Source organism: Sinocyclocheilus grahami, unplaced genomic scaffold (assembly GCF_001515645.1).
Source record: "Sinocyclocheilus grahami isolate Dianchi unplaced genomic scaffold, SAMN03320097.WGS_v1.1 scaffold147.1, whole genome shotgun sequence".
NCBI lineage: Eukaryota > Metazoa > Chordata > Actinopteri > Cypriniformes > Cyprinidae > Sinocyclocheilus > Sinocyclocheilus grahami.
The window spans coordinates 910,406-921,102 of record NW_015505326.1 but is presented as its reverse complement, the minus strand read 5'-3'; the positions used below and the strand labels follow the sequence as shown (position 1 = coordinate 921,102).

Genomic DNA, 10,697 nt, shown 5'->3' with positions numbered 1-10,697 from the left:
GTGCAGCCTTCTAAATGAGACACAGCTATTATCTCCATAATGGTGACCATATAAAATAGAACTGCAGGATTAAAGGGATAGTCCACCCAAAATCTCATCATTTACTCTGCCTCATGTAATTTTTTTAGTAAACTGTCCCTTTAATTGTATTTTAATCACAATAGATGCCTGCACCATATTGAGCGGCGGCATGTCCAAGTAGCTCTTCTTGTCAGTGTGCGTTTTTGTTTGTGTTCATGCTCTTTTTCTTTTTCTCATTATGAGTGAAGCGGTAGTCAGACTGGTATATATGCGGGATAATCTTCTGACGCTGAAAAGTTCAAGATGCGGGGTTAAACATTTCATACCGGCTGAGCTGCGGAAGCCCTGCTGTGGCTGCACAGCTGGGGCAAAGCTAAAGCTGAAACCCAAGGCCAAGAAGTGGAGATACAAGCTGTTTCTGCTGTCGATACTCTTAGGAAATGTTCATTCTTTGCCTAATAAAAGAAACGAGCTGGAGACACTTGAGAGGAACCAGCAACTGTACCGTGAGTGTAGCCTTATGTGTTTTGTTGAGACCTGGCTAAACAACAACATGCCTGATGCATGTGTGGACATACCTAGCTTCTCTATGGTGTGGGTGGATAGGGATGTAAAGGCGAGCAGGAAGAATAGTTGGGGGACTGATTTTATTTGTGAACAACAGATGGTGCAACCCTGGTCATATTATAGTGAAGGAGAGGATCTGCAGTCAGGATATTGAGCTCTTGGCAGTCAGTCTTAGACCTTACTATGTGCTGCGAGAGTTCTTACACATTGTTGCCATTGTTGTTTATATTCCCCCATGACTGGCGGTAGCAGTGGCATGTGACGTCATTCATGAAATTGTCACGAGGACATCCAGAGGTATTTATTGCAATATCGGGGGATTTTAATCTTGTTACTCTCACCTCCCAGCTGACTGGTTTTATACAGTATGTTGACTGTCCCAAAAGGGAAAATAAGACATTAGATCTGTTGTATGCAAATGCCAAGGTGGCTTATAGTGCTATAGCCTCAGTGGCGTTCCGTCCATATAAGCTGTGAATGCTCTTCATACCCAGGCCATTTGAGAGAATAAGTTCACGGGATAATTCATATAAACATGATTATAAGTTTATCCTTTGTTGAAATGTAACTTAAAGAGGAGACCCATAGTGGCAGCAATTGGGTCACTTACAGAAAAAAATCTCGGCTTTCATTGATTTCCATTTACAACCTTTAGTCACTCTTTACCTTCTTATATTATAGACATGATGGATTTTATTGAACTCATTAATAATGTGACATTACCTGATTGTCCTGTCCTTCTAGTCACCATGGTTGTTGAATCGCTTTACACCAATGCTCCATTTCAGGGAGGGCTAAAGGCAATTGAATTTTTTCTTGATCAACATCCTTGTCAGGTTCCATGTACTGCATGTTTGAGTGACTTGGCAAAATTGGTGCTTTCACATAATTTTTTTTTTTTTGGGTCTTACTACTATCTGCAGATCTCAGGCGTCAGCATGGGTTAGATGGCCCCAAGTTGTTTTTGGTGCTTTCACATAATAATTTTTTGTTTGGGTCAGATTACTATTTGCAGATCTCAGGGGTCAGCATGGGTTCCAAGATGGCCCCAAGTTTCGCATCTTTATTTTGTGGGATGTTTGAACATCAGTTTGTTTTAAATCCTGGGGCGAATGATTTCTTGAGACACATTGTTCTATGGAAATGATACATTGATGATGTTTTTTTAGTATGGAGTGGTACTGAATCTGAGCTACTAGAGTTTCATAGTTTGGTTAATAATAAGTGTAGTGCGTTGAAATTTATTATGGAATTTCATCGAGAACCTTATTTTTTTGGATGTGCTTGTTCTTCGCACCGTATCAGGAATTTAAACTACTTTGTATCGCAAACCAACTGACCGTAACACTATTTTACACAGACAATCCTAGCATCCTGTGTCATTAAAGCGCTCATTACCAATTTCCCAATTTAGTCGTATTCGCCGTATTTGCAGCAGTGATGATTTTCAACAGCAATCACAAATTTGATCAGAGAGATTCAGAAAACGATCATATCGAGAAGAGTGGATTCAGTCTGCAGTTAGTCGTTTTAAAGATGTGTCACAACAAGAGTCTCGTTAAAAAACTAAAAAAAATTGACCATTGTCTTAATTGTTATATACAATATTTGACTGTTTCGAAGGACATTGATAATGTTTTATTGAAACATTGGCATATTGTAGAGAGTGATCCCAACCTCAAGAAATGTTTTGACAAACCACTTTGTTTAGTGTATAAGAAAACACCTAAACTCCAAAATATTTTGGTCAGAGCTGATTTGAAACCTGCTCCTCATTTCTTGAACAAAATACCAAATGGGAATTACAGATGTGGTAACTGTCAACAGTGCAATTTTACATAGAAGACGTCAACCTTTACACATTTTTAAAATTCGCAGCACTATTTCTTGTAAGACGGCTAATGTCATTTACCTGTTACTTTGCCCCTGTGGCTTATGTTATGTTGGTAAGACTAGCAGACCTCTGAAAACTCACATTTCTGAACATCGATGTGCAATTAGACATCGCGATCCAAGAAGTCCGGTAGCACAGCATTTTGCAAATTCGAGACATAGGCATTGAGGTAGTAAAGTGTCCGCATCGCGGAGGTGATATCAACAAATCGCTTTTACAGCGTGAGGCCTTTTGTATTTATACACTAGACACGTTGTCCCCTAGAGGATTAAATGAGGACTTTGATATTCGTCCATTTCTTTAAACATATATATATATATATATATTCTTTATTTTTTTTTTTTTAAAGGTCTTTTAAAGACAGCCCCTCGCGGACGACTGTCGCGCACCAACAAAACCAAAACACAAAATAAAATCCAGGCCTGGTCCTCTCTCGTCCAACACGGTCGTCACTCCTCCCTTTTATCCTTCCGGAGCTCCTCCGGGAGACTCGAGACCGGTGAGTGGTTGCAGGTGTCGCTCATTAGCAATCACTCCACCAGCCTCGCTCCGTTCCCACAGCTCCCGGCCCCGCCCCCACTTGTCACATTATTGTTTTGGTATTATTATTATCATGATAATATTGCATGGTCATGTGACCTTTGATCACCTGGAGGTATAAAGAGTGGTACATCAGTGTTGTTCATTTGTCTGATGAAGAGCCTGCGTGCTCGAAACGTCACACACGCTATGCAACAGTTGTTTTTTTTAATTCATTTTTGATACTTTTGGAGCTTTGGTGTTGCCGACTTTACGTTTAAAAATGTTTCCACATAAATACAACACGAAATGTCAAAAACAGGGAATAAAGTGTCCAAGGAGATGGAGTGTCCAAAATAAACAGGGGATCTGATGGCTTGACATCCACATTCTCAGCAAAGCCCTGCTGTGTGAACAGAATCAGACTATCAGGCCTATGTCATGCATGTCTAGCATTTATTGCAGGTTTTGAAGTGTGGTTTCTGTAATGTAAAGAGCCATAAATATAGGTGTGTTATGTGAAGGTTTAAGATCCAATTTTGTAGTCTGCGCAAGATTCAAATGCATCGCTTTCCACTCTGCTGCTATTGTTTCATTTAGGGTCTGATGGATTAATTTACGCCCAGAGCTTAGGACCACAGACAGGGTCAAAGGTTCACCTTCCAACTGGACAATTACCCTTATCACAAAGTTAGTGGCTTTAACTATATGCTACACGGCTAACCTGCTGCACTGCAAGTTTTGTTCTGTGTAAGAGATTGCAAACCATAGCTGGACCAATCAGCTGTGAGTAAATAACTGATATCATAAAGTCGACCCCCCTGTATCACTTGCGTCAAATGAAAGCAATTCACAGTGAAAGCATTTTAGGGGGCTTTCACACTGGCAGTTTAGTTCAAAAAAGGGCGCGGTTCAAATGAAAAAATGGTAATGTGAACGCTGTCATGCGGACCTGGGTGTGCACCGGGGTACTGAACCCGAGACTACCTGAAGGAGGTGGTCTGAGTTCGGCTGCAATGGAACTGTGGCGTGGTTCGCGTGAATGTGAAAGCTAATCAGACTCGGGTGCGCACTTAATCAGGCAGTGGTGATAATATAGCTTTGATACGAGCAAGAGTGAGCATGAAGTGTAATCGTGTACAGTGAGTGCAATCAGAGCAGCAAATGAATGATTCACAATCAGCTGTCTCCTCAAAACAGTCTGTGTGCAAGCCTTCATGCCAAGCACATACAGTAAACACAAGTGTTGTTCACTTTCCCACACATAATAGCACCAAATATATATATATAAAAAATATTGCTGTCAATCGATAAAAAAAAGTTAACTAATTAATCACACATTTTTCTGAAACTAATCGCGATTAATCCCACCTAACATTACATTTTCAAATATACTTTAATATTGCAATAATTTTAACATAAATATAGTACATTTTTTAATATTAGTTTAATGGCATCTTTTTTTATGACTGAAGGCTAGTATAATGATACCAATACTGAAAATGATACCAATACCCCCACCCCCCTCCAATATTTAATAAAGGCCTTCTGTAGTGAATCCATGCATTTTTGTAAGAAAAATATAAATATATATATATAAAAAATATTGCTGTCAATCGATAAAAAAAAGTTAACTAATTAATCACACATTTTTCTGAAACTAATCGCGATTAATCCCACCTAACATTACATTTTCAAATATACTTTAATATTGCAATAATTTTAACATAAAGATAGTACATTTTTTAATATTAGTTTAATGGCATCTTTTTTTATGACTGAAGGCTAGTATAATGATACCAATACTGAAAATGATACCAATACCCCCACCCCCCTCCAATATTTAATAAAGGCCTTCTGTAGTGAATCCATGCATTTTTGTAAGAAAAATATCCATATTTCAAACGTAATAAACACTTTTCTATCACTTCCGGTATCTGTCATACACGGAAGCCGTTGCGGAAAGTTTCAGTTTGGAAAACCATTTCAGAGACATGTTCTTAAAAGTGACTCATATAAAATATATTACATGCATGCACAGTTTTAAGGCAGCTTTTTAATCGCCTTTTTGGTAACTTCATGACTTAACTGACCACGGCATTGCATGCACGTAGTTTATTTCGCGCTTTGATATGAAAGGATACAGGGTACAGCGCGCTGGCTCCTTTGTGCGCTGCGAGCACAGTACCGTTTCCGCGCTCGCTTGACTCGCGCCATGGTGCTGAAGTGAAGAGGAGCGCGCGTCTGAAACGTCTTATGGAGTCAATATAATGCCACATATATATGCAAAATAATAAAGTTTTGCAAAAGAGAAAAAGTGACAGAAGCAGCAGTTGTGAGTGGGTTGGCCAACCCTAGCCCCGCCCCTGCGATAATTGCGTTAAATATTTTTAATGCGTTAAACACATTTTTTTTTTATATATAATAATCGCCTACGTTAACGCGCTAATTTTGACACCACTAATATATATATATATCCATATTTCAAACGTAATAAACACTTTTCTATCACTTCCGGTATCTGTCATACACGGAAGCCGTTGCGGAAAGTTTCAGTTTGGAAAACCATTTCAGAGACATGTTCTTAAAAGTGACTCATATAAAATATATTACATGCATGCACAGTTTTAAGGCAGCTTTTTAATCGCCTTTTTGGTAACTTCATGACTTAACTGACCACGGCATTGCATGCACGTAGTTTATTTCGCGCTTTGATATGAAAGGATACAGGGTACAGCGCGCTGGCTCCTTTGTGCGCTGCGAGCACAGTACCGTTTCCGCGCTCGCTTGACTCGCGCCATGGTGCTGAAGTGAAGAGGAGCGCGCGTCTGAAACGTCTTATGGAGTCAATATAATGCCACATATATATGCAAAATAATAAAGTTTTGCAAAAGAGAAAAAGTGACAGAAGCAGCAGTTGTGAGTGGGTTGGCCAACCCTAGCCCCGCCCCTGCGATAATTGCGTTAAATATTTTTAATGCGTTAAACACATTTTTTTTATATATATAATAATCGCCTACGTTAACGCGCTAATTTTGACACCACTAATATATATATATATATATATATATAGTTGTCGGGAACAACTCAGGCTCGGACCGCAGCAAACGAGCTCAGTGTGAAAGCCCCCCAAAGATGAAATTGCCTGGCTTTTGCTGCTAATTATTTATTATATTTACTTTATATAACGTAAATACAATAAATTGTTAGCTGCCAAGCCAGGTAATTTCATATCTAAAATGCTTTCGCTGTGAATTGCTTTAATTTGGAGAATGCTTTAATATGAGCCTATATTCATTAAATTCATTACTTTCATCTGCATTAATACAGTAGAATTTTGTTCAAACTTTCGTGGCAGCAGTTGCATTCTTTCTGTCTTGTAAATGCATTCAAATTAATGCTATTTCCATAACGATCTTTTATAAGATAGTCTAATAATCACATTTTGTGAGTGGATGTTTGCTGCTGATGTCACACTTTCAGATACACACTTCCAGAGTTAATCATGATAAAACCCCTGGTCATAGACTGACTAACTCAATAAATAAATATATAAGTCATTTTAGCATATGGCTACAAAATGTGAAAGAAAGAAAAACAAGTCTGAAAGCTTTCTTAGTGCACTAAAATAAATATAAATATACCATAATTTAAGATTCAACAGAAATAAACTGTAATGGGTTTGTTTGGCTTTCCGTGTGTTGTAATGGTCCAGCAAATACATAAGATGTACTGTACTGCGTGCGTTCATATTCAGTTAACATTTGTTCATTAAACCTATTAATGTGCCTCTAGTCTTTCCGTTTTGCAGAAGGGAGGCGTTGCTTACGCGATCATTGTCATACTGAGTTTCTCATGCGTCCCCAACTCAATGAAAATCTATATGTGAAAGCAAGGAAACGTTTCATTTTGCTGTGACTGGACTGCGCGACCGAAGACGCACAGATAACGGTTAGATAATGACGCTTTATTCATACTGCTCGTGTGATGTGGTTTTAAAATGATTATTTGATATCGATGCGTGAATTGAAAGTTTGTATAAAGGCTACGTTTGTACGAGCTAAATTTTTTGACGAACTAATGGCGAGTGATTTCCTTGTTTGCATATATTATCCAATGAGCTCCTATGTTGTATGGTTCCCAAAGCTTTGCAGAATATCTTATTTTATGTTTCGCTAAAGAAAGATTTAAAAAATATTTAAATTGCATTTTGGGTGAGGTATCCCTGTAAACGTTACCGCTAGGGAAAAGGTAATAAACTATGTAAAACAATTAATTAAGTTAATTTAATAAACTGCATTACAAATAAATATAAGAGAAAAAAGCCTATAGCCCTATATTAAACTACTTAAATGTTTTGTTCTAAAAGGGAATCTGATTGACTTCATTGGTTTAGGGGAACTCTTTCTGCTGAAACACTTTCTGTAATAAAAAAAACACTATATCCAGCTTGCCAACTATCTGATGACCATGCCTTTGTAACTCTGTGATGCTTTTAGTAAGGATTTGCACATTGTGGATCAATAATTGCGTTTTGGTCATTTTATTTATTTATAATATTTGTTAATGTCATATTAAAGTTTAATGTATTTTAATTCAATATTTACATCCATTTGGATTAGTTTTAACATAAAGTAACAGACTTATTGTGATTTTTCAGTAATACAAGAAACAATGAAACAAATTATGTAAGTGAATGTTTAAATAATCACAATAATTCCAAATGATTGTATGTAAATCAATTAAATGCATTAACCAATGTAATATTGTTTGTTTCACATTTAACCATATTTAAATCATGTTCATACTTTCAAACTGCTTAAAGTAATATATATATATATATTTAGTTAGTTAGTACGCTATTACAATTAACAGATTTATGCAAATAAGGAATTTGAATAAATGCATTTTGAAAATAGCAATTGCAAATAGTTAAACTATGGCATGACTATTTTTGTGTTTGTATGACAAATGCAGACACTAAATAGCAATAACATTCACAATGAAAAAAAGAATAGCCTATTAAATAAAATATTTATATAATTCCAATTGACTGCAAGTGACTAGCTTTTTTCTTTCAAAGATAAATAGAGGGGCCTGAACATATTTGAAATAAAGATAAATAGTTTATCAAGGTCTAGTTTGAGGATGATTCTCACAAAACAGTATTTTGTTATAAGTTTAAGGTAAATCTGTGTGTCCTTCCAAAAGGGATACCGGGACAGTACAAAAAGACACCTGATAACCAAGTGATATGAGTCTATATAATTCAGAATACAGAGCTGCATTGGGGCTAAAATATAGACTACTCATTTGGCAGTAAAGCAAGGATTCTGAGCTAGGATGCAATAAAGTAACTCTTGTGCACTTCTCCCTTTGCTAAATAAAGTCCCTCAGGCCTTTATAAAAAGTGTATGTTACAGTGCTGTGCTGATTAAATCACATGACGAAGGGGTAATCCAAATGAACACTCTTTAATTATAAATCCACAGAGCAAAAATCCAGGAGTAACACTGGAGCAGACATAACACACACACACAAAACATAGCAAAACAATAACCGGCAAAGGACTGGGCTGCATTTCCCAAAACCTTCTTAACACTACGTCGTTCTTAAATGGGTCATATGATGCTTTTTAAAAGATCATTATTTTGTGTATTTGGTGTAACAGAACATGTTGACATGCTTTAATGTTCAAAAAACACATTATTTTTCAAATACTGTACATTATTGTAAGTCCTCTATGCCCCGCCTCTCTCAAACGCTTCGTTTTCTACAAAGTCCTTCCTTCCAACAAGCGCAGTCTGCTCTGATTGGCCAGCTGACCCAGTGCATTGTGATTGGCCGAACACCGCAAGCACTCGTCGGAAATGTAACGTCCCTTATCATAATCGCGAGCTTCATCTTTCAAAATAAATGTAAAGACAGAGTCCGAAAGGGGAACGGTCTCGAGACAGACACAGTGATGAATATGTGTTTGCAGTACACAAGCCACGGTTAAGACAGCTGACTCCACTGTGATGTGATGCTGTCTCTCACACACGATGCGCAAAACTCCACATTTGAACAGTCAATAGCAAATACTTAAACTAATAACAAAACAGTAGCTGATTCAGAAGCGCCAGATTGTCATAGCAAAGTCAGAATTACCTCCTCTCCTAGGTTCACGAAACGGTCATCCATAAAATGCATTGCTGTTCTGTTGTAAGTAATCTTAAAGATTCCTAAATGCATCTACTTTCGGAAGGCCAAATAAAGTGATTTTGCTTTCGCCTGGAAACACACAGCGTCTCCCTGACATGGCTGCTTCAACACTAACTGCGGTTACTGAAACCATGCCTTCTTTCTTTGCGTGCACATTTGGGTGGCATTAAGCAAATATTTCCACATAGTGACCTAGATATGTGGGGGCGTGTTAGAACGAGCCGTTTTAGGGGGGCGTGGCAGAGTCTTAACTTTTATAAATAATATCTCTTTGGTTTTGAGACTTTAGTCTTTGCAACTTCAGGGACCTTATCTATGCACAATCAGCTTGTAACACTCCAAAGAAAAGGAAAACTTGAAATCGCATCATATGACCCCTTTAAGTTATAACTTAAGCTGTACCCTATCGTTAATACGTATTTCCTGTAACGTTCTTAGCTAAGGATACCTTCTGTAAGTCATACTTTCGTAAGGTTGGTCTGGACCTGTCTTAGTAAGCTTAACTGAGTTGTGCGTGAGGCCTTTAGCCTCCTTGTTAGAGCACCCGCCTCCCATGCCGGAGACCGTGTTTTGAATCTCGCTTGTAGTGAGGCGAAGTAGAACCGGTTACATTTTGCTGCCAGTGACCCGGATGGGAGTGAGGATTAGGGGGGTGAGTGTAACTGTCGTAGGCTAGTAAGAGCTGTGCGTGTAAACCTCACTTCCCTAATCTCAAGAGGCGCTCTAATAACTGACGCTAGAGGCTTATTACTGTTATTAATTAATTATCTTATTACCGTTGACAGTTCACAGTTCTTTACATCTCAGTCTATGCCAAGGGTGCCAAACATCGGTCCTGGAGAGCCGCAGCCCTGCAAAGTTTTGCTTCAACCCTAATCAAACACACCTGAACAAGCTAATCAAGGTCTGAAGGGTTACTAGAAAACTACAGGCAGGTGAGTTTTAATTAGGTTTGGAGCTGAACTCTGCAGGGCTGCGGCTCTCCAGGACCGGAGTTCGCCACCCCTGGTCTATATGAATGTAATTCTGAAGTAATACACCCAGTGTTCAATCAAGAAAGAGGCTCTCCTCTTTCTTCTCTGCCATGGTAGCTGTTGATTATATGTGTCCCGTGTTGCGCTTTTATTGAGTATCTCATCCAGTAACATAAATTAGTAATTTACACCAATACGTGATGTGGCTGCTGAGCAATCGACCCTGGTTGTGAAGTACATTTACATTTAGTCATTTAAAAGACGGTTTAATCCAAAGCGACTTACAGATGAGGACAATAAAAGGAGTCAAAACTAACAAAAGAGCAACAATATATAAGTGCAAATGACAAGTCTCGGTTAGCCCAACGCAGTACACATAGCAAGGTATATATGTACTGTATATATACTGTGTGTATATATATATATATATATATATATATATATATAATACACACACACACAAAGAAAAACAAGTAGATAGAATAGAAAAAATAGAAAGCTAGTGTTTGTTTTTTGTT

General features: G+C 37.9%; 1 protein-coding gene across 2 annotated transcripts in view; it reads left to right on the top strand.

Annotated features, from left to right (window-relative positions):
* Positions 1 to 461: 461 nt before the first annotated feature.
* cysltr1 (cysteinyl leukotriene receptor 1) overlaps positions 462 to 10,697 on the top strand; it is a 40,642-nt gene continuing 30,406 nt past the window's right edge. Inside the window, exon 1 of one of the 2 annotated variants that reach the window (XM_016281151.1) lies at positions 462 to 527. The gene's annotated coding sequence lies outside the window, so the exon portion shown is untranslated. Of the gene's footprint in view, positions 528 to 6,925; positions 6,953 to 10,697 lie in introns of those variants that run through there. The other variant, XM_016281148.1, reaches the window with a different exon arrangement.